Source organism: Stomoxys calcitrans, chromosome 2, assembly GCF_963082655.1.
Source record: "Stomoxys calcitrans chromosome 2, idStoCalc2.1, whole genome shotgun sequence".
NCBI classification, from domain to species: domain Eukaryota; kingdom Metazoa; phylum Arthropoda; class Insecta; order Diptera; family Muscidae; genus Stomoxys; species Stomoxys calcitrans.
The window spans coordinates 236,433,541-236,457,976 of NC_081553.1; the positions used below are offsets into that span (position 1 = coordinate 236,433,541).

General features: G+C 38.1%; 1 protein-coding gene across 3 annotated transcripts in view; it reads left to right on the forward strand.

Moving 5' to 3' along the window:
• LOC106081570 (tricarboxylate transport protein, mitochondrial) overlaps nucleotides 1–24,436 on the forward strand; it is a 124,350-nt gene that overhangs the window by 64,960 nt on the left and 34,954 nt on the right. The window contains exon 1 of one of the 3 annotated variants that reach the window (XM_059362397.1): nucleotides 19,254–19,442. The exons of the other annotated variants lie outside the window; for them this stretch is intronic. The gene's annotated coding sequence lies outside the window, so the exon portion shown is untranslated. Of the gene's footprint in view, nucleotides 1–19,253; nucleotides 19,443–24,436 lie in introns of those variants that run through there. 3 annotated transcript variants of the gene reach the window in all.

Genomic DNA, 24,436 nt, shown 5'->3' on the forward strand with positions numbered 1-24,436 from the left:
CAGGGTATAAAAACTTTGGTAAAGATCAGTTCAGATTTAGTTATGGCTGTCATATATATATGTGGTGACCAAAGTATTGAGTGTGCTATTATATGTCATCTGAAAGCTTTTGCTCAATTTCATCTAAATCGGTTTAGATAGGGATATTGCTCCTGTTTGAAGATACCAACCGACGGATGGACATTGTCAATAAGAACTGGAAACTCGATTTTAATTTTACACCCTTAGTTAATTGGACAAATTTACTTTGAGTTCATTGCCATAGCTTTATAAGCTTTGTTTTCCACTGACTTCTTTTTTTTCAAACTCAACTTTTTCTAATTTTCATGGTAATCACTACAGCGACAAATTCATTAGTAACAAACTAAATTTGACAAGAGTCAATGCCCTGTTGTATTTCTTTTAAGCAAAAATGTTTGCTATGCCTATGGATGGTTGTGCGATCAGCAATGCAAATGTCAATCGACATTGTTTCTAATAAATAAAACTTTGACAAACAATTTCCGCCCATTTATCTCTTTTACAAGGAAAAACAAAAAAAGGAACAAAAAATAAACATAAAACAATTTTGTCTCGATTTAACCTTTCTTCAATTAAATCCTGTTTTACCCCAATTCAACAGCCAGCCAGCCAACTAGCAGTGCAGTGATAAAGCATGGCCATGCCTATTTTTGTCATTGCGTTTCCCTGAACACATTTGAATAGTTTAGCAATCGGGCCTGATTTAATGGACATCTACATAAACATGATCGTAAGTAGGCTCAAGCTGGCTCAACCACTCAGTTCTCGTTCTCATTACCAAACAAGTTGCAACGCAACTAAAAAATTATGTAAACCAACAAAAGTCTGCAATCGAAATTTTTGCAGTGAGGCACAACACACATTGACTCTCATGTGTATTGGGGTGGGCAGAGCCAAAATGTCTTCAATAACAAAGGGTCGACCTAAAAATGTTAGGCGGGAGCTCTGTAAATGTTTGAAAGTCAAAGACAGACATGAATTTTGAAGATTTTCCTTTGAGCCATTTGTTGCAAACAAATGGTAGTCAGAACTACATCATCTTCTTTGGCCTCATCACCATGGTTTTTCTTTTTAATTCAGCGAAACAAGAGACACTTTTGGCAGACTGCCTAGCCTCCAAGTTTGTGTCTTTCCAAAAGCAAAGCAGAAGGCCCAAATCTTAGCAGCTTCAAGATGAGAAATGTGAGTCCCTGCAGGCACAGCCTCAGACTGCTGCCTCCAGCCTCTGAATGATATGAAAGAAGACAAAGTCGGCGACTGACTTTTGCCACATTTGCAAATGCTCAAGTATGCGCGCACAACAAAAAGAAAGAAACTCAACGACATGTGGCCACAACGACCACAAAGTGAGATAACTGCACTTGTATTTAACGCACTTGACTTAATGCGGTTTCGTGCTCCGGCCAGATATTCAAAGAACTGGGAAAGTAGTGGCAAATGAAGTTGCGTGGTTTTTGCAAAACTTCTCACAAGAAAAATAAAAAATGAACACAACGAAGGAGGAAAATAAAATTCGACGAAACAAAGTCTGGCAGCTGAAGTCCTCCGCACCCATCATGCCATGCAGCCCGGTTGTTGGGTTGCCTTGCCAAGGCACCGTTAAGTGGGGTGCGAGTGTGACTAAGTTGGAAAATGTTACACACACGTCTGTATTTGTGAACATCCATACATAGAGATGTCTAAGCGAACACACGTCTTGCTCGCCAGCGACAGCGTCAGGAATGTGTTGAGTTGGAAAAAATGCGTTTTAAATAGCTCTCACGCCAACGACAAATTCAGATAAGTGGGTCACCTCCAATAAAATTACCAAATGAGAAGAAACATCACCACCGAAAGTATTTTCAATTATTTACCTTAAACATTTACCTTGGTGGGAGAGTGGAGAGTGGAAGTCGCCATTGCTTGAAAATGACAAATGGCAATGTTGTCGTTGATCCAAGGTCTCCACCAACAAGAGAAACGAACTCAATTTGGAAATACAGCGCCACAAACGCCAGGTAGTTTACATTTTTGTTTAAAAATTAAGAAAGAAAAAATCTTGGCAGGGGAATTGGAAAATTAGTTGTTGACAGAAAAATGATGACTATAAAAAAACTACAAAATACGACTACCATTTAATTCTTGTATTATATGCCCATTAATGCAACCAGCCCATTTGGGTGGGGTGGCTAAAACGCTTTTTGAGGTAAAAAAACACCAAATTTTGTCGAAAACAACGTAGTTCTTAACATTCTTAGGGCAGGACTGAAACTATTCTGGGGCGATGCTTAGCCCATCCCCAGAGGCGTTTTTATGCTTACAAATATGCCCCTCAATATAATTTTTAAATATATTAACTTTAAAAAATAATAATTTTCCGAAAAAAACAAAAGACTTAAGACACGAACATAAATCAGTCGATTTGAACAACTAACACCAAATGCTAAATGTAAGCAAATCAAAAGACTTAGGAAACGAACATTTTTTTTTGTAGTCCTACACACAAACAAAAGACTTTAGAAACGAACTTTATAAAGGAGTTTGCATTGAAGAAAATATGGCTTATAAAGGGTGATTTTTTTGAGGTTAGGATTTTCATGCATTAGTATTTGACAGATCACGTGGGATTTCAGACATGGTGTCAAAGAGAAAGATGCTCAGTATGCTTTAACATTTCATCATGAATAGACTTACTAACGAGCAACGCTTGCAAATCATTGAATTTTATTACCAAAATCAGTGTTCGGTTCGAAATGTGTTCATTCACCGTAACGTTGCGTCCAACAGCATCTTTGAAAAAATACGGTCCAATGATTCCACCAGCGTACAAACCACACCAAACAGTGCATTTTTCGGGATGCATGGGCAGTTCTTGAACGGCTTCTGGTTGCTCTTCACTCCAAATGCGGCAATTTTGCTTATTTACGTAGCCATTCAACCAGAAATGAGCCTCATCGCTGAACGGTGAATGAACACATTTCGAACCGAACACTGATTTTGGTAATAAAATTCAATGATTTGCAAGCGTTGCTCGTTAGTAAGTCTATTCATGATGAAATGTCAAAGCATACTGAGCATCTTTCTAACCTCAAAATAATCACCCTTTAATTACGCTCTCATTTTAATACCGCCGATCATTTTTAAATCCACTACGGAAGGATGGGCATGTATCAATTTTTTCCATTCCTTTTTCTATTTCTGACCCTAACAAGTACATTTAGTCTTGATTGTCGTAAAAATCTAAGATTATCTAGCCCCGTCCGACCGACAGTCTGTTGGAAAAAAGCGATCAAAAATATCCAAAATATCCATTTCGGGAAAATATTGTTTCCAAAACGCTATTTTCAGTAAAGTGGCTTTCAGCAATCCAAAATACGAATCAAAATGAAAATCCAACAATAAATGCCTTCGTAAATCGCAAAATACGAAATTGGCGCCATCCAAACTTCCAAACAAAAAAATTAAAAGCGAATATAAGAAACTGAATGATTTTTTCCAACCCTCAAGCGCACTGCTTTGTAGTGATTTTTACCACTATCCAGCACACAAAATTTTGAAAACCGGATTAAAAATAAAAATATAACAGGCAGAACAATTTTCGAAAGGCCGATGTTTTTATTTTTTTAAATTCTGGCCTAGATTGGCTTCGTCTTTGTCGATGCCACCGCAAATCGACAAAGACGAAGCCAATCTAGGCCAGAATTTAAAAAAATAAAAACTAAAATTCGAATATCCCCGAAACCAGTGGAGATATTTTATATCTCTAGTGGACTTTTTTCTAGCACTATCAAAAAAAATAGGATTTTGAAAATCGGACCACACAAATGATGATTTGGCAGGCGGAACAATTTTTCGAAGTGCCGAGGTGACCAACTTTAGGGCCAGCCCAGAGCCGAGTTGGTAACGTGCGTAGGCAATCCTGACCGGGGGTAGTGATACCGCTATTACGGTATCACAATGGACTGCCCTACCTCAACCCGTTCCCAATTGACATATTTTTAACTCTTTATTTTCGACTCTATCCCACTGTGCGACGAATTTTGTTAAAAAATTCGGTCAGCATTTTTTTTCCTATAAGAAATTAATGAAGTAGTAAGGAGGCTAAAATCAAGTGTAGATGGTATAGAATTTAACTCTATATGGGATCAAATCAAGTAGTAATCGGCTTAATTCAAGTACGGGTAGATTCATTTTAGGTAGGTGTAAAGCTTCAAACAATCTAGAATGTACTTAAATTGAGCTGTGGTATACTTAAATCAAGCTGGAGATTATTTAAAACAAGGCCTTATTGTCTAGAACATAACATTGGCTCGGAGCAAGTAAGATCACACTTAAATCAAGCGCCAACGTTCTCAAAATGTATTAAAATCGAGAAATTCTAGCTTGATTTTTTATACTTGAATCAAGAATATTGCGCTTGGATTAAGTAAACCCGGTCATACTGTACTTATGACACCGCTGAAGCTTGATTCAAGTAAACTTTGCTTCTCCTTTTATTTTTTGAGTGTGTTTTTTAAGTACGCTTTTATCTGCAAAATCAGAAAAAAGATATCGTAATTGGTTTTTTTTTCTAACTATTTTCTTGATTGGTTGTGTTTGGCTGACACATATACCGATCTTCCGATAAAAGAGGCTTTTAATACCCGATTTCGCTAAAATTTATTACGGCGAGCTGTGCTTCGACGTCCGTGCTGAGTATGGTTCAGATAGGATTGTATTTGGATATAGCCACCATATAGACCGATCTTCTGTCTGAATGTCCTTCACTCTATTAACCCGATTTTGATGAATTTTGGTACATTGAGTTGGATTGGACTCTTCAACACCCATGGCCAATATGGATATTTGGATGCAGCTGCCAGATAGACCAATCATCCGTTTTACGGTCTTGAACAGTGAAAATTGTTTAAACCCCTCGATGTCCATGCTGAGTTGGGTCCAGATAGTATCATACAACGATGTAGCTGCTAGCTGCTAGCTGCTATGGATTTATAAACTGTGCATCTTTAATCCCATTTTGATGAAATTTCCTTCCTCATCCAATCTCCCTTTCACATACTGTATTTTTTGACAGGAAAACAAAAAAAAAGACATGCCATGTTAACTTTCGATGTGATTGAATTCTTATAAAAGCAAAACTTGAGTTAGTGTGTGTGTGCTGTTTGAATTTTTTTTCTCAATATCATCACTTTTATGGGATAACTTTACAGCATTTCAGATTTTGTGAAATTTTTAATTACGAAAACGTTAATCTGTCTTGAACAGATTGGCATTTGCCCATGCCGTCATGCCATCAGTGCTGATGTTGTTACCAGTTTTTTTTTATTACAGTTAACTCCAGGGTCCAGGCCAATAATTCGAGTTTGTGCGAGTTTGCTCTTTCGTTCACTTGGAACTACCAAAACGCACACATACAAGTTCAACAGCGGCGGCTGCAGATCAAAGTGATGTAAATCGTGTCAGCTTAACTATAAGCCAACTATTTCACTTTTAACAAAAATTTATTATGAAATCATTGTGTGTTGTAGTTGAAAATTGAACTGAAAGAACCAGAACTGAAAATCATTTTAAAAGTTAAGTTATGCCATTTTTGCAAAGAACGATGTCTACACGTACTTGGTTCGCCTTATTTTTACTATAGGCTCTAAGATTTCCCTGTGATGGACAGATTTTATACGACCAAACTCTTTCTTGTGTGTACATTCATATGTATGTTGTATGTTGTATTGGTATGTGTTTGTTCGCTCTGTTAATGACATAGACGTTGTCCCCCAGACAACGGTAGTTGTTTACAGTTCAAAGGCTCGTAAAACTTTTAATATCCTCTCATTTGTTTGGGTAGAGCAAACAATTACAGTGACCGGCACAAGTATAAACACACACACACACACAATGCTCAATATACACACATATATTTGAAAAAGCGAAAAATAAATGTTAATTTTGCTAAATTAACACATGAGGCGAGTTATGACAAACGTTTTAAAAAGAAATCCCAATTTAGGAGGATTTTGATTTTGATTTGTAAACGGGCAATTTGAGCCTTTTTGTAAAAATGTTTAGTAATATCTAAATATAGTAGGATCTTAGAAGTCTGCGAAATATTTTCCTAAAATTTGGCTTCCATAAATTTTTTTGAAAAAGGTTTGAATTTTTGTCATTTAAGTGATCCTGTCAATGAAAAAAAATGTAAACGCCAACTTTAAATAGAAAGACTTAAGACACGAACTTTATTATTCATAACCCAAGGTAGAAAGGTTGAGAAGCAGGGATGGAAAATCAATACTATAATATTCTTTTTTAGTACTTTTGCAGCTCGAGAGGTATTGCTACCGATTTCGTACCGTTTTTAAGTATATTGTCGACGCTTAGTGTCTTGACATATTTCAAAAATTTCAGGTGAATAAGATATATTTTTTTAACCTACACTAGAAGGTGGGCAGGATATAGATTTCATTCTCATTCCATTTGCATCACCATAAAATAGTGGTCTAAGACCCTTTAAGGTATGACATCATCATAACATTCAAAGTCGATCTAGCAAAGTGTGTTTGTGGTAAGCATCATATCTTCCGAATGAATAAAGTTTGCCGCTCCGGAGTCCATCGTTGCACAGAGATTAGCATGTCCCCCTATGACGCTGAACGCATGGTTTCGTATCTTGGCGAGAACATCATAAAACATCTTCAGCGGTGGTTCGGCAGCTATGCATATGAATATGAGCTCAACGATCTCTTCCATAATTTCAAAATGATGGAGAAAATGGAAAGTTTAAATGGAATGAAATTACTTCTTCCAACTAAAATAATTTCGGTTATATCAAAGGACGCCGTCAGATCAAAATAGGAGGCATTCAGAAATTGGCGTTTAAATAAAAACGCTAGTAATGAATTGCTGCACAAACAGACAAGAACTTTGTGTGTCAGAGTACTTAGACGCGAAAAGTTTCTGCACGAACACCAAAGTCCTTGGGGAAATAAGATCTTTTGGTCGTTTGTGAAAAGAGTGAAGGGCAACTTATCGGCTATCCCGACTCTCATTAAAGAACAGCAGATATTCACTGACCTGGTTGATAGGCTAATCGGCTGGCTGATATGTTTGCGAGAGCTGGAAAGCGATCAATCACTTCCCGTTATTGAAGACGTAACTAGTCCGATGCCTCAGATATATTTTCGAACACGTGGAGTCAAAAAGTTTTTTTTGCGGATCTTGACGTTAATAAATCCCCGAGTCCAAATGACATATCCTCACTTGTTTATGCAAGTGTTCTTCGACGCTCGCTCGTCCTTTATGAAATCTTTTCAACCTTGCTTACCGTGCGGGTGTTGGAAGATTGCGAACGTGCAGCTTATCCCCAAGAAGGGTGAGGCGGCGCACCCTGCGAATTACCGACAATAGCATTATGTTCCGCGCTTTCCAATGTTTTGTAAAGCATGGTTAACCACCATCTTATGAGATACTTAGAGTCCAATAGATAGCATGGGTTCCACAGAAATCGCCCCACAGGTGATCTGATGGCATTCCTGTCTGAACGTTGAAGTCGCTCTATTCACAAGTTCGGTGAGAGTAACCTCGTGGTTCTGGATATCTCCAAGGCATTTGACTGGGTCTGACACTGTGCACTCCTTACAAAGCTTGTCGCTTTTGGTGTCGGTAATGGCTCGATTTATATTGACCTTTCGTAGAGATCGCACTATAAGAGTTGATGTAGATGGGTTCTCATCTGATGAATATAGATTGACCGCAGGAGTACCACAAGGCTCTGTCCTTTCTCCCTCTCTTTTTCTTATTTTCATTGACAACCTATTGGGTCTGACCTCGAATCCGATCTACTTGTTCGCGGATGACACCAACCTCTGTCATTCATTTCCATTCGATCATAGGCCAAGTCTTCGAGAGATTGGAGACAGGAGGCGGATTATGGACGTAACACTCTGCCAGGATTTGCTAGCCATTTCTGAGTGGGGTGGAATGGATTTTAATGCACGCAAGACGCAATGCTGTTTGTTGACCCACAAACGATTCACTGACACTTTACTACTAAATTTTCCATGAACATTCCATTAAGGAACAGGGGATACTTCTGGAAATATTTCTTTCGTATCAATGAGTGTAGTCTGATTAATATTTGAGGTTCAACGATAAGGGGGCCTCCTTTTTTAATGCCGAGTCCGAACGCCATGGCGCACAGCAACACTACTTGGTAGAGAAGTTTTAGCATAGCAGAATATCTTACAAATTTATCCAGCATTTGTAAGGGGATAACCACCGCTGAACATTTTTCTGATGTTCCCGATGGGATTTGAAGCCAGGCGCTCGGCGTCATAGGCGGACATGTTAACCTTTGCGCCACGGTGGCCTCCTCACTAACACTTTACAATCGTCAATATCTATCGCCGGTTTTGATATCAAGCAGTTTGAGGTTCTTGATGTTCTGGGCATGAAGATTCAATGTTATGTCCGTTGGTCAAACCATGTATTCAAAGAGTGGGAGGAAGCATTCAAGTGATTGGGCTTTCTTAAGCGGTGTAAGTAATATTTCACTCCCTCTGATCTTCTTAATAGCTGCACAACGTACATCAGATCGAGGATGGAACTCGCATATATAGGCCAGAACTCCAAAACATCCCTGGTTCTGCTTGATCGTGTCCAGAGGAGGCGTTGGTATTGATTGGAGATTGAAGGGTATCCAACTTTTTTGTTTCCCTTGAACATTGTCGAAATGTGGGTTGTGTGGCGCTGTTCTACCGAATCTTCCACGGTGTGTGTTCTTCAGGAATCAGTCTTCTGATCCCTGACTTGAGGTTGTTTGCCAGACATACAAGATTTTCTAAAAGCGCACGGCGGTTGGTATTCGATTGGCCAGCTAATCGGACCGAGCACTACCGAGAGAATTCCTTTTTCGCAAAGTATGTGGAATCAACTTCCGGCAGATGTTTTTCCCGCTACCTACGACATTCAAAAATTCAAAACAAATGTCAATAAACACTACTCTCTCCCCTCCCTCCGATCCTTAACTATACTTTTCAACGCAATGCACTGCATATATAGGGGTCACCCCTGCGTGTTGGTTGATTGAAAAAAATATATATATATGTAGAGTATATAAGATTGGAGATCATCGCTGAGCGCAGAGTTCTGCATGATCGCCTATGGCGCTTAACCCCTGGCGGAACCATCAGAAAATCTGATTTTCAGCGTTGGTTGGTGGTAATGCTGGAAACATTTGTGATTTATTTAGCCGTGCTAAACTTCTTTAATAAGTGGTATCGCTCTGCGGCACGCCTTTCACACTTGGCAATAAAAAAAGGTCTTCAATCAAATCCGCAGTCATTGAGAGAATTTTAATTTTTCTATGCCACAGTTGTCATTAACAACGAATCTTTCTTCAATGATCACAAGAAATTAAACTTATTGTCTTGTATTGTCCACATGTAGAATGTTGATAGGAAAATATTTTTCGTCACATAAACACTACATAGAAGATCACTTTCATTCCATTGATTTTGCTTAATTTTCCCTAGCCAAGTAATAAGAGAACGATCTGCTGTTTTGAAAAGAAAGAAAAAAAAAAACACATTGTTTGGGTGCTTTCTCTAGAACACATCGCTTTTCCCTCACTGACCCTCCCCCCTCACTGCCCTGAATGGCTTGAAGCCTTTGATTTATTTCAAGTTCAACATCGAATGGCTGATATGTCTTGTACGGGTATTCATTATCTTTACAAACATATCTGAAATCGTTTTTCATTGTTGAGCTGTTGTTGTTGTTACTGTTACTGTTGATGTTGCCGTTGTTATTGTTTTAACTTGAGTTAATTCTTTTATTTTCCCAGTTTGTTTTGGTTTCTTGCTGCTGCTGTTGTTGTTGTTGTTGCTGCTGCTATTTTTGCTAATTTATGCAGTTCGCCCTGAGTGATGAGAGTCCCAAGAATTTTGTTAGCAATCTTGGGCCATAAAACAACGGTGACGCCAATGCTTGTAACGTAACGTAGTCGCCGTCATCGTCATCGCCATCGTCGTCATCTTCGTCTTCGCTTTGGCTGCCCATAGAAAATGTGAACCACAACACAAAACAAGCGAACACAACATAAACATTCTTCACAACGACTTCCTTGGTGGTTATACAAGACACATTGGCCACAAACCGACGGACAGACGGACAGACGGACAGACAGACATGCATACTGCATACTTTGACTGACTAACTAAGCGTGGTACACATACTACAACAATCTCTCACATGCATTTATTTACGCAGTTAGCTTAAAGTACTAAAAAACAGAAATGTGCAACGCAGCCACATAAATGTGTGCTACATATGTGGAATAGTTGAATGTTGGCTAGAATTTATTCAGTTCAACTCTCAACTTGGATATATTGGTACAAAACCTATGCCCAACGCATATACTCGTATAAGGATAAGCCGTTATCATTCATCATACTGTGTAGATAATTGACCGATTTGGACCTTAGAAGATGTTAAACACCAACCGAATTGGATTAGAAATGCGATCTTCAACATTTTTCGTGAAGTAAAATCAGTTGATCAGTTTTGACGTGAAGTACAAATTTGCACATGAACTTTCTATTAGGGAACATTGGGGGGGTGGTGATAATTCTCTCAAAGCAATAAATGCTGGGCGACTCAAATTTAAGCTCAATGATAAGAGGCCTACCTTTTGTTGGAAATTGCGATAGTGGTCGAACGAATAAAGATATGCGCTTGAAAATGTATGCAGATATTTCTTACTGATGTAAGTCGTTGGGGGTTGCAAGTAGACCAAAACGATTCATATTTCTATATCGCTCCCGTCCGTTCGATTTGTCTTCTTAAACGCCTAGAAGCCGCAATTCTTATCCGATTTGACTGCAATTTTGCACAGAGTATGGTTTAAATCAGTCTATACCCTGATATAGCTCCCATAGAAAGCAATCTTCATCTTGAGTCCCTGCAATTTGCAACTATTATCGGATTTAGCTGAAATTCTGCACGCAGTGTTCAGTGATGATCTCGTGCAACAATCGTGCTCTGCCTGATTTGAATGAAATTTGCTTACCTATGTTCATTCCCTAATACATGCAAATTGCAAATTTTGCCCATGAACATTCCACTAAGGAACAGAGGCAAACTTCTCACATATCAATGAGTGCACTCCGATCCAAGTTTAAGCTCAGTGATGAGGGACCTCCTTTTTATAGCCGAGTCGGAACGGCGTGCCGACACCTCTTTGGAGAGAAGTTTTATATGGCATAGTAACTTACAAATGTTGCCAGCATTAGGAGGGGAAAACCACCGCTGACACTTTTTTTCTGATGGTCTCGCCAGGATTCGAAACCACGCGTTCAGCATCATAGGCGGACATGCTAACCTCTGCACTACGTTGGCCTCCATATAATAATAAGTAATTTCATTAATATCTATAGTACCCCATTATTAACCTTTTGCCACTACACCCCAATGTTTACCAATCATAACGATATATCGGTGTGTGTGTGTGTGTGTGTGTGTGTAGCTGCGTATCGGAGATGATTATTTTTCAGAAAAACAGAACAAAATATTGTTACATAAGCTTAAAACGGATCTTTTGTTCAAATCATTCTGGGCATTCTCCGTCCAATCATAAAGACATGAAGCCATCCATACGTCGTCTGTCCATCTGTCGATTTGTGTGTCAGCTTACAGTCAACGACATACTTATCGCAACAATATACGTATCAGTTTATCCATCCTCCTATTCATCCATCCATCCATCCATCCATTCAAGCTCCCAATCATCCATCTTTGTTAGCCATCGAAACAACTACTAAGCTAGCGAGCAATCAATCTATTTAGCCAGCCATCTATCCGTCCTAAAAAACATGCTCAAATAAATCTTCTTGACGAACTTGAGCTAAAGTATGGACACTCATACATACACACGCACGTACGCACACATGCCAAGCGACCGAACGAAACGCATGCAAGCGCTGTTGTTCTGAAACCAACACCACCAGGAATGGTAGGCCCCATGGACATGACAGCCATACAAGCCGGGCTTACTTTTGGCCAGATCCTAAAAAAACCATCACACATTTTCACATTTCCCCAGAGCCCAGAAAAAAGGGAAAATTCGAAAAAAAAACCTCTCGAACTTTTTTTCCACAATGACTTTTCCTTTGAGAGGTATTGGACAATTTTTCAATTTCAATCGTGCACAGCTTTCAATTGTTCATTTTGGCCCATGCAGTCGGAGTTTGTCCCTTCCCCAAACATGAGTTTACAATATTTTATGATGGATGACATATGGACAAAACAAAGATTAAGTTGCATTTTGGTAGTCAGCCTCACATTGTGGGCAAAACTATTGGAAATTGTTGGCCATTGTTTTAGAAGACAAAATGATCAATGATTCAATTATTCACATGGGCCTATGGCTAATCCAACAAAAGCCTTAAGCTTTCATAATTTTTTCATCAGCTCATCATCAAATCTGCAAATCCCACATGTGGTAAAGCACCAACCCATTTACATATAAACATTTATATATTTATGTGTTTATTTATAGTTGCAATATAGCAAAGGACAAATGATCCCCTTATCGATTAATAGGAGATTTTCTATTTTCTTTTAAAGAGAATATGGTTAAGGTTGGGATAAGTCTTCGAAAATAAGAAAAAAAAATCTAACAAGTAACAAGTTTAAGCGTGCTAAGTTCGACAGGGTCGAATGTTGAAGGCTTTAATCAAATTGGTTATTGATTAAGGCTTCTATAGACTGCAGAACTCAAATCCGGGGATAGGTTTATATGGGAGCTACATGGGTTCATATGAAGGCCAAGGTAGCATTGAGGTTAGCATGTTCATCTATGACGCTGAACGCCTGGCCTTGAATCCTGGCGAGAACATCAAAAAAATTTTTTTCAACGATGGTTGCCCATCCTAATGCTGGCGACATTTGTGTGGTACTGTACCATGTAAAAACTTCTCTCCAAGCCGTACGGAGTCGACTGTAAATGGGAGTCCCCTTATCATTGAGCATAAACTTGAATCGGACAGCACTCATTAATATATGAGAAGTTTTCCCCTATTCCTTAATGGAATGTTCACGGTAAAATTTGCATATGTAGCGATTCGGATCATACTCGGCTCGGATGTTGGAAGACATAGCAGAATTTCGTGTGCCAAATTTCAGCCAACTCAGGTGAAAATTAAGGCTTCAAGGGACTCAAGACGTCAAATCCGGTGATCGGTTTATATGACACAAATGTTGGAAGCCATCATGAAAGTCTTTGTGCCAAAAATGCATTCATATCGCATGAAAAATGCTGCTATTAGTGCCTCAAGAAGACAAAATCGGGAAACGGTTTATATGAGGGATTTATAGGTATATAGACCGATCCGAACCATATTTTACTATTAAACGGCCAAGGTTTTCATAAAGGGCATTTTGTGGTACATATTACGGCCAAACGGCTGAATGGATTTTAATGAAATTGCCATCAATCGAAAAATATTTTACCATGAAATTGAGGATTTAATGATCAATAAAACAAGAAGAAGAATAACACTGCAAATTGTTGTTGCTTTTTTTAAGCATTCGTTATGGGTGTGAATGCAAAGCCATAGATGGGAGTATTAGTGATGAGAGTAAGAGAAACAACCGGTAGATGTGTGAGAGAAAGAGTATCACTATTTATAGTAGGTGAGGGTGTTGTGGGAGTGAGATGTGCGTGGCCCTACTCGGCATGTTGGTCAGCCAATATCTAAAGACTCAGATTTGTGAGGCATTTGCAATTTTGTTGTTTGTGTGTAGATCTATTGGGAGCCTACACAACAAGGCAAACAATTTGTTTAACTACTATACCGGACGTATGCAGAAGGTGGGTGGCTGTCACTTATTGTATTTAAACATAGAAGTGAAACTTGAGAAGATGGCAGGTTATGAATGATTCTGCTCAGTCACACAATCAGTCAAAGTGACTAATTGTGTGGCTATACTATGCACTCAACGAATAAAATAGTTGAGAAGTAGGGGAGAGGATGCAATAGTTTGCAATATGTGATGGGTTCATATCGTTATTATGTAAACCAAAAATTACTTCTTTTAGTTGGTATCTCCATATAGAAGACGTAATCTATTTTCTTTAGATGTTCGCAGTGAATAATGATTCTATGTTGAAAAATATGAAATATGTGGTAGGTTGCCTTTCAACGAACATACCCAAAAAGTATATGTCCGCTTTGGGATTGTTAGAGGTTATCGAATGAAAGGCGTGATCAAAGCAATATGGAATCTACAGCGAGTCTGGCATAGAAATATGGCGACATGTGCCTGGGGGTTATCTCAGCCTCTTAAACCAACGATCATAGAAGTATGCCATCAACCAAATATTAAAATATGGATCCAACTTTCAGAGAGCCTTAACGCCAAAAGGGCTTAACGGAAATGTAACCTAATTGTGACAACATGAAGTTCAAATTCAAGATATTTGAGAGCAGTGTACGAATTTGATATCCAACTTGTTGGCCCAAGTATATCAAGGGCCGTCGATATTGGTATCAAATAAAAGGGTTTTAGGAGTAGAGTTCGAACTGACATTCGACATATAAAGTCAAGTATCTGAGCCCCCACCTCTCCTTTAAATACTAATATACGGACCCTTAACCCGATCATAACATTTTGGTTTTAATTAAAGTCATTTAGAAGTGAGGACGTACACATTTTAGATCAAGTATCAGTAGAGTGCGAATTCATGGAGTGGTTTGCGATTAGCTACAAAAATTATAAAAATGTAAACCCAGAAGAAACTATGAAGGCTTGAAATTATTTTGTCTTTAGCCCAGAGAAATAATTGTTCTGATATCAGGAAATCCTCTTTGCAAATTTTAGAATAAAAAATTTTAACATTTCAGGAAACAGTTTCAACTTACTGAACTTCTAAAGAATAGTTACACATTTCCTACATATTTATGTACATTTGTGACAGTTTTAGACGTATATTTTGATTTTAAAGCTTAAATATGATTTTACCAGATATTTTGTTTTAGAAAATTTGATAAAATAGAGTTTTAAAACTCAAAAAATTAAAAGATAAAGTGAAATGTGTAGCTATTATCTTTTTCGCAACACTGGTTTAAACAGCTCATGCACGTTTTGTGTTTTGTTTCACGTTTCACCGTGAGATGATATCCGGTTCGGTCTATAATTTAACCACCAATCGTCTTACCAACAAACAACCTTTGCAAATTATTGAATTTTATTATCAAAATGTTTGTTCGGTCAAGAAATTTCATCGCGCGCTTTTTTCATTTTACGACGAAGCTTTTTTTTGGCTTTGGTAAATAAGCAGAAATGTCGATTTTGGAGTGAAGATCACCCAGAAGCATTGTAAGAGCTACCAATGCATCCAGAAAAAGTCATAGTTTGATGCGTTTTATGGGCTGGTTGCATCATTGGACCGTACTTCTTCAAAGATGATGCGCCGCGCACCAAATTTCATCGAAATATGATAAAAAAAATGCTCCTTTTATAGCCTCATAACACAATAACGGGATATCGGTATATATAGCTATATCCAAATATGGTTCGATGGAATGCGTAGAGGTCTACCAGAACACACTGTGCCAAATTTCATCGAATTAGGGTAATAAACGGATATTTTATGGCCTCAATACCTTGTATCGGGAGATCTGGTGGTCGGTTTTAGGGTAGCTATATCCAAATATAGTACGATCTGAACCGCACTTCACAGAAATGAATAGGGATCTACCAGAACTCACTGTGCCAAATTTCATCGAGATCGGATGAAAAATGACCCATTTATTGCCTCAAGACGTTAAGTCTGGAAATCGGTCTATATAGCGGCTATATATAACTAAAATCGGACTTTATGAGATCAGAAAGTCAGGTTTTTACACAAAGAATACGAGATCATCAAAAATTGTTTGGATCATTTTTTTAATACCCAAGATATCTGCAAAATTATAAATTCCCAGCTTTTGGGTATAAATGGGGGTTTTTACCCAATTTACCGGGTAAATAGCTTTTGGGAATATACCCACCCCCCATCCCCAACAACCTACATCAATAAGAAATATCTGTGCAAAATTTCAAATAGCTAGCTATACGCGTTCCACAGACGGACGGACGAACATGGCATATACTTCATGGGGTCGCACATCAATATTTGGAGGTGTTACATACGGAATGAATAGATTAGTATACCCCTATCCTATGGTGGTGGGTATAAAAATATGCTAAATTCGGCCGTGTCGAATCTTGGAAATCCACTACCATGGCCGTAGACGTCTAATCAGGAGATTGGTTTATATAGAAGCTATATCAAGTTATAGACCAATTTGGACCATATTAATCAAGGATGGTGGAAGTCATAACAGAACACTAGTGCAAAATTTCAGACTTCCTGGGGCTCAAAAATTGCGACTTCCTGGGGCTCAAAATCTTAAACTCGAGAGATCGGTTTATATGGCAGCTAAATCAGGTTAAACACCGATTTGGATCGTACTTAGCACTGTTGATGAAAGACTTGCCAGAACACTACGTACAAAATTTTAGCCGATAACAATTGCGGCTTGCAGGGCTTCAACATGTAAAATCGGGCGATCGGTTTATATGGGGCCTATATCCAAATCTTAACCGATATGGTCTGTTTGCAATCCCCAACGACCAACATTACTAAGAAATATCTATACAAAGTATCAATATATTTTTTCGTTCGGTCGCTATTGTGATTTCGATAGACGGACGAAGGACACGGCTAGATCGACTATGAATGTGAAAACAATCTAGAATACATACATATAGTTTATGTGGTCGCATATCAATATTTCGAAATAATGTTCGAATGATGATAAAAGAAATGCTTGGCAATCTTTGCGCAGCCTGAACATAATGTTTGTATTCTTCATTAGTCACTTGATTGAGTTCAATTGAAGAAAGGAGCCAACATCAAATTTGTTTCTTAAGTCTTTTGATTTATATACACACATTGCTGTATTACGTACAGCTACACCACAAACGAACAATTTTGTGTATAATTATTTATAAAAAAAAAAGAAATGTTCAAAATAACAGTGCACAAATTTTTAGTGGCAAATTTTCTTAGAAAAACGGTCCACTGTAATTGTGTAGCATGTCTGTTTTATGTTTGATGATTATAATGATTTGAAATAATTATTTTGTAAAGTTGTAGAACTGCCTTTGTCTATGCACATAGTATGATGTATTGTTGTTGTGTTGGGGCATTGGCAGTAGATCGTTTTGAATTTGAGCATATGTGCATGCATTTGCAGACAATGAATTCTTAGAACGGCCTACTCATTATGAATGTTCTTTTCAATTTAAAAAATACTTGAAGGAGATTAAAACTGTAACTCGTATGCACACACTTAGAGGATAGGTAGCAACACATAATGGTTTACATCTTTGCATTTGTAAGAGTTGTAGCCTTACCACTCATCCTTTAGCTTTATGCTGCTGTTTATCGAACTCACAGGACACATAATCCAATCCAATTTCAAAAGTGACACTTAATTATAGATGGACACTTCTCACAAAGAACTGTAATCGCTAGTTTTGCGGTGTGGACTGGTTGGTTGGTTGTTGGTTTTTGGAGGGGGAAAAACGATAGATTTTCTTAATCACTTGGGAAATGATGTTGTATTGAGGTCCAGTATTACCGATTATTTTTAAACCATACGTTTAGCAAGTCTTTATTAAACACTTATAATTGCACTTTTCTTAGACGCGTTCTCCACCGAACTGACTTGATTAGCAACATTCGCGAGCATTTCAACTGAACACCGAAGCATGGCTCAGCCACTGCCGTCGCACATTACCAACAGCAACAATAACAACAACACCAACAACAGCAGCAGCAGAGTAACAATAAAGCAAACTGGCATGCCTAGTATTTAGAAACGACTTACATGTAGATAGATGCATACTTGCAACACAATCATACACATCTCTATACATGTACTTCAATATGTATGCATGTTTGTATGTACGCCAGTATGTCTTTTCATATGATAGGTTATACGTTATACGTTGGTATGTATGTTAGAGCAACCACATACCATACTAAATGAAAACCATTGTCATTATCATGGGCATCGTAATCACGTTTGTTATTGGCATCACCATTCTCATCGTCATCGTCATCGTCATCATCATCATCACCATCCTCACCATCAAGATCCCGCTCATTTTCCATCTCAATGTATGGTGCAGCAACACCGTCACTCTAGCGAAACGTAACGCAGCTCTAATAAAAGAGAGCAAAACTCAAGCAAACAAAACTCAAGAAAACAATCAAATGAAAATGTGCTGCAACAGGTTGCAACTTACATCAACTATACCGCAACGAAGAAACCACAACAGCAGCAACAACAACTGCGGAGAAAAACAAACAAACTTCTTTTTTTTTTGCCAATTGCCCACTACTTGCCACAACAAACACATCAGCCTCTCAAAACAAAGAGAGTCCAAAAGAGCACCATCGGCCCTCAAACACTTGCGGCAATATCTCACCTAGTCTAGTCTACTTAATTGTGTTTATGACCACACGAATGTGTGGACTAGTATGCTTATAATTTATGCACACACAGCCAATGTGTGTAGCTGCAGCAAAATCTCTGTGTTCTCATCGGGGTTACCATAAACATAAATATTTTACGAAAAAGCACCCTTATTCGTTACAGCCTACAGCCTGAAGTAAATTAAAATTTTACTTAAGACATGTGGTACCCATACTTCTTAATGCTGCATCTTGTTGCAAATGCAAATTTGGCCATGAACATTCCATTATAGAACAGGGGCAAACTTTTCACACATCAATAAGTGCTGACCGGTTCAAGTTTAAACTCCTTTTTATAGCCAAGTCCGAACTGCTTGGCGCAGTGCGACACCTCTTTGTGGAAAAGTTTTTACATGACCTGGGGTTTACATTGAGAACCCAAGGACTGAGATCTGTTTTAGACTGCCTAACCAAAATACGGTCCTGCAGGCGGAAATCCGGGCGATCACGGAATACGTGAAGTGGTGTGGTGCTAACGCAAGGACGTCGAGTGTGAACATCTTTACCGACAGTGCAATAACAACCAGGGCAGTAAGGTCACGAACAGTCTTGCAGTGTAAGAAGGAGATTAACGCCTTCTCTGAGGATGCCAAAATCCGCATTGTTTGGGTGCCGGGCCATAACGGAGTAAGGGAAAATGAAAGGGCAGACGATTTGGCAGTGAAGGCCAGAGGATTGCCGTCAATAAACTTGGTTAACCCGAAGCCTTTCGGGTCGACGCAGTCCGTGTTAAAGGAGGGGGCGACGAATGCGCATGCAACATTGTGGAACAGTGAAACGGTCGGTAGGACGACGAAAATCCTATGGGAGGATCCAGACCGTGAGAAGACGAGGCTATTACTGAAAGGAAGCAAGAAGAAGGGTGAGTATAGCTATTGGTATCATAACGGGACACATTGCATTGCATTATTTATGCACCCATAGTAGCTATATACAAATATGGTCAGATTTGGCCCAAATTCCGCATGGACATTTAGTAGTCACTGTTCTATTTTGGTTCAATATTAGTCTTTTTTGGCTGCATTTTATTTAATTTTGTTCTATTTTATTTCGGTTTATTTTTTATTTTATTTAATTTTTTTTTTTATTTTATTTTGTTTTATTTTTCATTCTTATGGCAACTCTGATTCCTCAAAGAAACTAAACATACATACACACTTTTTTGATACTGTAAGCGAACGCATATTTGTGGTAAACATTGGGCATTGATAAACGGATTAACAGTAATATTGAATTCCAACATCTGTTGTTGGTTTGTTGTGACAGTTACACCGGCTGGGCTCAATTCTCTTTGCATGCACAAGACTTGATATGAGCATCGCTAGCAGTTATCGATAACTTTTTCCCTTGTGGTGGTTAGGCTACGCAAAATGGCATTTGGTTTGGGTAGCGAATGAGTGACGATTGATTTTTCCCCATAATTAGAGTTTATCTATCCTATGTGTGTGTGTGTGTGTGTATGTTGGCGAGTGCGGGTAATCGTACATTGCATATTAACTGTTTTCTCCTAATCCCAATTTGATACAATCGCATTCTCATGCAATTTCGTAATTAATTATCTTCAGCAATAGACAAATTATGCCGCTTAAGACGAGAGGAGAATTTGTTTGGTGGAAATTATGCTGCTTGTTATTCATTACATATTCACTTCATGCTGCAGATTTGCTACAGATCACTACCGAAGCCAAGTGAATGAATTACTTGTAGAAGCTTATATCGGCCACTTTGTGCTGATCATGCAATCAAATGGACGGACTCCAACACCAACCATCAACTGACGTCATTCACATACAAATGCTTACATTAATCGCTGGTCGTTAACCCATGGAGAGTTTTTTTTTCTTTCTTTGTGATAATTATAGCGCACTTCAAAATCTGTTGCATTTATTACCAAAAATTTATATGGACTTTAGACTAGATATGTTTACATTGTAACGAGTTTGTGCCACTGGATGGGTAATGATATACAACAAGGATTATTAGAGCGCAATGAGAAATTAACAGAAGGTGGTTCTACACAAACACAGGTCAACAAACAATTGACAATTAATTTTCTTGAATATGTTCGAAACTAAACGTCTACAAAAACAACGTAAAGTAAAAACGTGATAAGTTTGGCAGGCCTACCACCATGGATTCTGCTAAAAATTTACACAAATGAACTTAGTTGGAACTACGTCCATAGTTATGTGTACTATTCTGCCAAAATTGTGATACCACAGTAGCGACGGACCAAGGCTTTTAGCGGAAATCGAACCCACGACCCCTGCTCTGGTAATCCAAGCTTCTAGGGGCTCACGAAATCAAATCGAAAGATCACTTACTATACCCAACAACCTCGATCAATAAGATGTCTTTATAAAAAAGTTTAAGCGGATATCATTATCATTAGTTCGAGCGCTACCGTGATTTCGACAAAGGGACGGACGGAAATGGCGATATCGACACCACCTCCAAAATTTCAGGCAAATCGAGTAATAATTACGCCCTCCAGAGGCTCAAAGTGTCAAACTGGGAGATCGGTTTATATGACAGATATATCAGTTTATATACCGATTTAGACCATACTTAGAACAGTTGTTGGAAGTCATACCACAACGACATATGCAAAATTTCAACTATATAAGGAGAAGAATTTCGCTCTCTAGAAGCCCAAGAAGTTTAATCGGAAGATCGGTTTACATGGGGGCTATATCAGGATATAGACTGATTTAGACCATACTTAACACAGTTGTTGGAAGTCAAAATAAAACACTTTATGCAAAATTTCAGCCAAATCGGATAAGAACTGCGCCCTCTAGAGGCTCAAGAAGTATATTCGGGAGATCGGTTTATGGCGGCTATATCAGGTTATGGACTAATATAGACTATACTTGACACAAATGTTGGAAGTCATACCAGAATACTTCATGCAATATTTCTGCCAAATCGAATAAGAATTGCGCCCTCTAGAAGCTCAAGAAGTCAAGACCCAAGATCGGTTAATATGGCAGCTATATCAAAACATGGACCGATTTCGCCCATTTACAATCCCAACCGACCTAAGGGTTTGTGCAAAATTTCAAGCGCCTAGCTTTACTCATTCCATAGTTAGCGTGCTTTCGACGGACAGACGGACGGACATGGCTAGATCGACTTAAAATGTCATGACGATCAAGAATATACATACTTTATGGGGTCTTAGACGCATATTTCGAGGTGTTACATACGGAATGACGAAATTTGTATACCCCTCACCCTATGGTGGAGGGTATAAAAATATTTTTTTGACATTGAATTTTGAAAATTGTTTGTCTTTTTTTGTACTATTCTCCAAATGTTGTTGAATAGTGTAACTAACAGTTCTTCTGCACTATTTCAAACTGTTGTTTGCCAAAAATTAACAACAACAAAATTCACCAAAAACAAGCTAAATCAATGTGCTAAGAGAAAGAAAATGGTGCGAGATGTACGGAATACGAAATAAATAATAATAAACAATTCTTGTCCGCTTGTCTTTTCCGGCGCCCAATATTGCGTGTCGGCCACACTACTGCTAAATACCTGTGGATATTTCTGCATAAGGCGAGCAAAGCAAGTAAGCTCATCTTCTTCGTGTTAAGCCAACATAGAATTATGAAGCTAAGTGCAAGATGTTATGGTATAGAGCATAATTTGGTCAACCATGTCCAATTCAGGCTTTTAAGCGGCAATAGTAACGAGGGCGGTCCCAAGCCATACCATTTCAAGTTTATTTTAGTGACCCACTATTGTCAGTTTTATTTTTTTTTTTGTATGAAATTGCGCAGCAACAACGACAACAAAGCAAATTGAATTTATTACAGTTTTCTGGAGTACTAGAATTAGTCCATAAAGTAATACATATGGATGTACATTAGGGTGTGGCTTGAGATGATCAGATTGAGCAATGGAAATTTGTGATAATGTGTATCATATTTTTCAATTCACCTGAATTTATTTCCCAATATAAAAGTCTATACCTAGAGAAAATTTGTTACCAAACGTGCTCATTTCAGTACCATACGGTATTCATAGTAAAGCAACACCGTATGGTAACAAAGCAATACCGCATGGTATGGATAAAATATAATCGGCCTTAATCACAAAACTTTATGAAGCCTTAAAATAGGTTTACTGGACACTTCTATTAAGGAAATACATATGTCAAATAAACCTATTTCAAATCTACATTAAGTTTTGTGAATAAGACCGAAAATTTTTAGAACTCTTTGGTATTGGCCCTAATACGGAACTGGTATTGGTGTTCATACCAATCTGTTACTGGTTGTAGTACCAAACCACATAAAAATTAAATAATTACCAACCTTGATTCTTTGCATTCAACAATTGTTCCATTTCCACTGATTCTCAGAAGTGGTTTACATATAAATACACCAACACAGCATCGTTAAACGTGTAAGACACTTTATGAAATTTTTGAAATGGTAACGTCATTAGAATTGGTAATATGTCCATTTTCACCATTGTCGAGTATTTGAACACGTCATTTAAAAACAAATATTTTATAAAGGCGTCAATATTTTAAGTACAAAGCTAAACAACACTTTTGCCGCGGTGACAAGAATACAAATCTAACGCCGTCTATCCATAGTTGCCTACTTCGTCTGGTATTCACACCAATTGGTATTAAAAATATTTGGGAATAATACCATTCGGTATTGATAAAGTACCACCATTTTTCTATCTGTGTAAATGACCAAAAATTTATTACATAGCTTAAATACGTAAAACCCCATTTACACTGCTCTTTAAACTCAGATTTAATGCCACGGTCATCTGTTTTCCCTTCATAAAATCAGCTGACGAGAGCTTTAAATCCAGATCTAATGGGCAGTGTAACCGGGGTTTAAGTAAAAATAAAACAAAGTGAATACTTAGTAATTGTATACCTAATTAAAAATTCTTGCATGATATGCCAAAACAAATAATAATGATAATAGAAGGAAAAAATTTCCTTATTAACAACAACAATACTATTCAAACTATTTACGGGTGGTCAGGTTTGTAGTACAAAGTACCATTGAAATATATAAGCTTACAATATCCCATTTACGCAATGCTAGATTTTTTTTAATAAAATGTTTTTATACCATTTACTGTGACATTCAATGTGGATCTAGAAATGTCCATTCGTCTGTCAAAATCACGTAACTCTTCGAACGAAGGAGTTTATCAGCTTGAAATTTGGAACCGTTGCTGATTATTGATGTAGGAGGCCAACGCAGCGCAGAGCTTAGCATATCCGCACATGACGCTGAACGACTGGGTTCGAATCCTAGCGAGACCATCAAAAAATTTTCTGCGGTGGTTATCTCCTCCTAATGCTGGCGACATTTATGAAGTACCATGCCATGTAAAAACTTCTCAAATCGGGAGATTCGTCTGTATAGCAGCTATATCTAAATCTGGACCGATCAAAAAAAAATAAAAAATTCAAAAAAATGTCAAGACCTAAAATCGAGAGATCGGTCTATGTGACTGCTATATCCAAGTCTTGACCAAATTGAAAAGGATGTCAAGTGGCCTAACACAACTCATTGTCCCAAATGTCAGCGAAATCGGCCAATAAATGCGCCTTTTATGGACCCAAGGCCTTAAATCGAGAGATCGGTCTATATGGCAGCTATATCCAAATCTGGACCGATCTAAAGCAAACTGAAGAAGAATGTCTAAAGGCCTAACACAACTCACTGTCCCAAATTTCGGCGAAATCGGACAATAAATGCGCCTTTTATGGGCCTAAGACCTCAAATCGAGAGATCGGTCTATGTGGCAGCTATATTCAAATCTAGACCGGTCTGGACCAAGAGGATGTCAGGTGGCCTGACACAACTC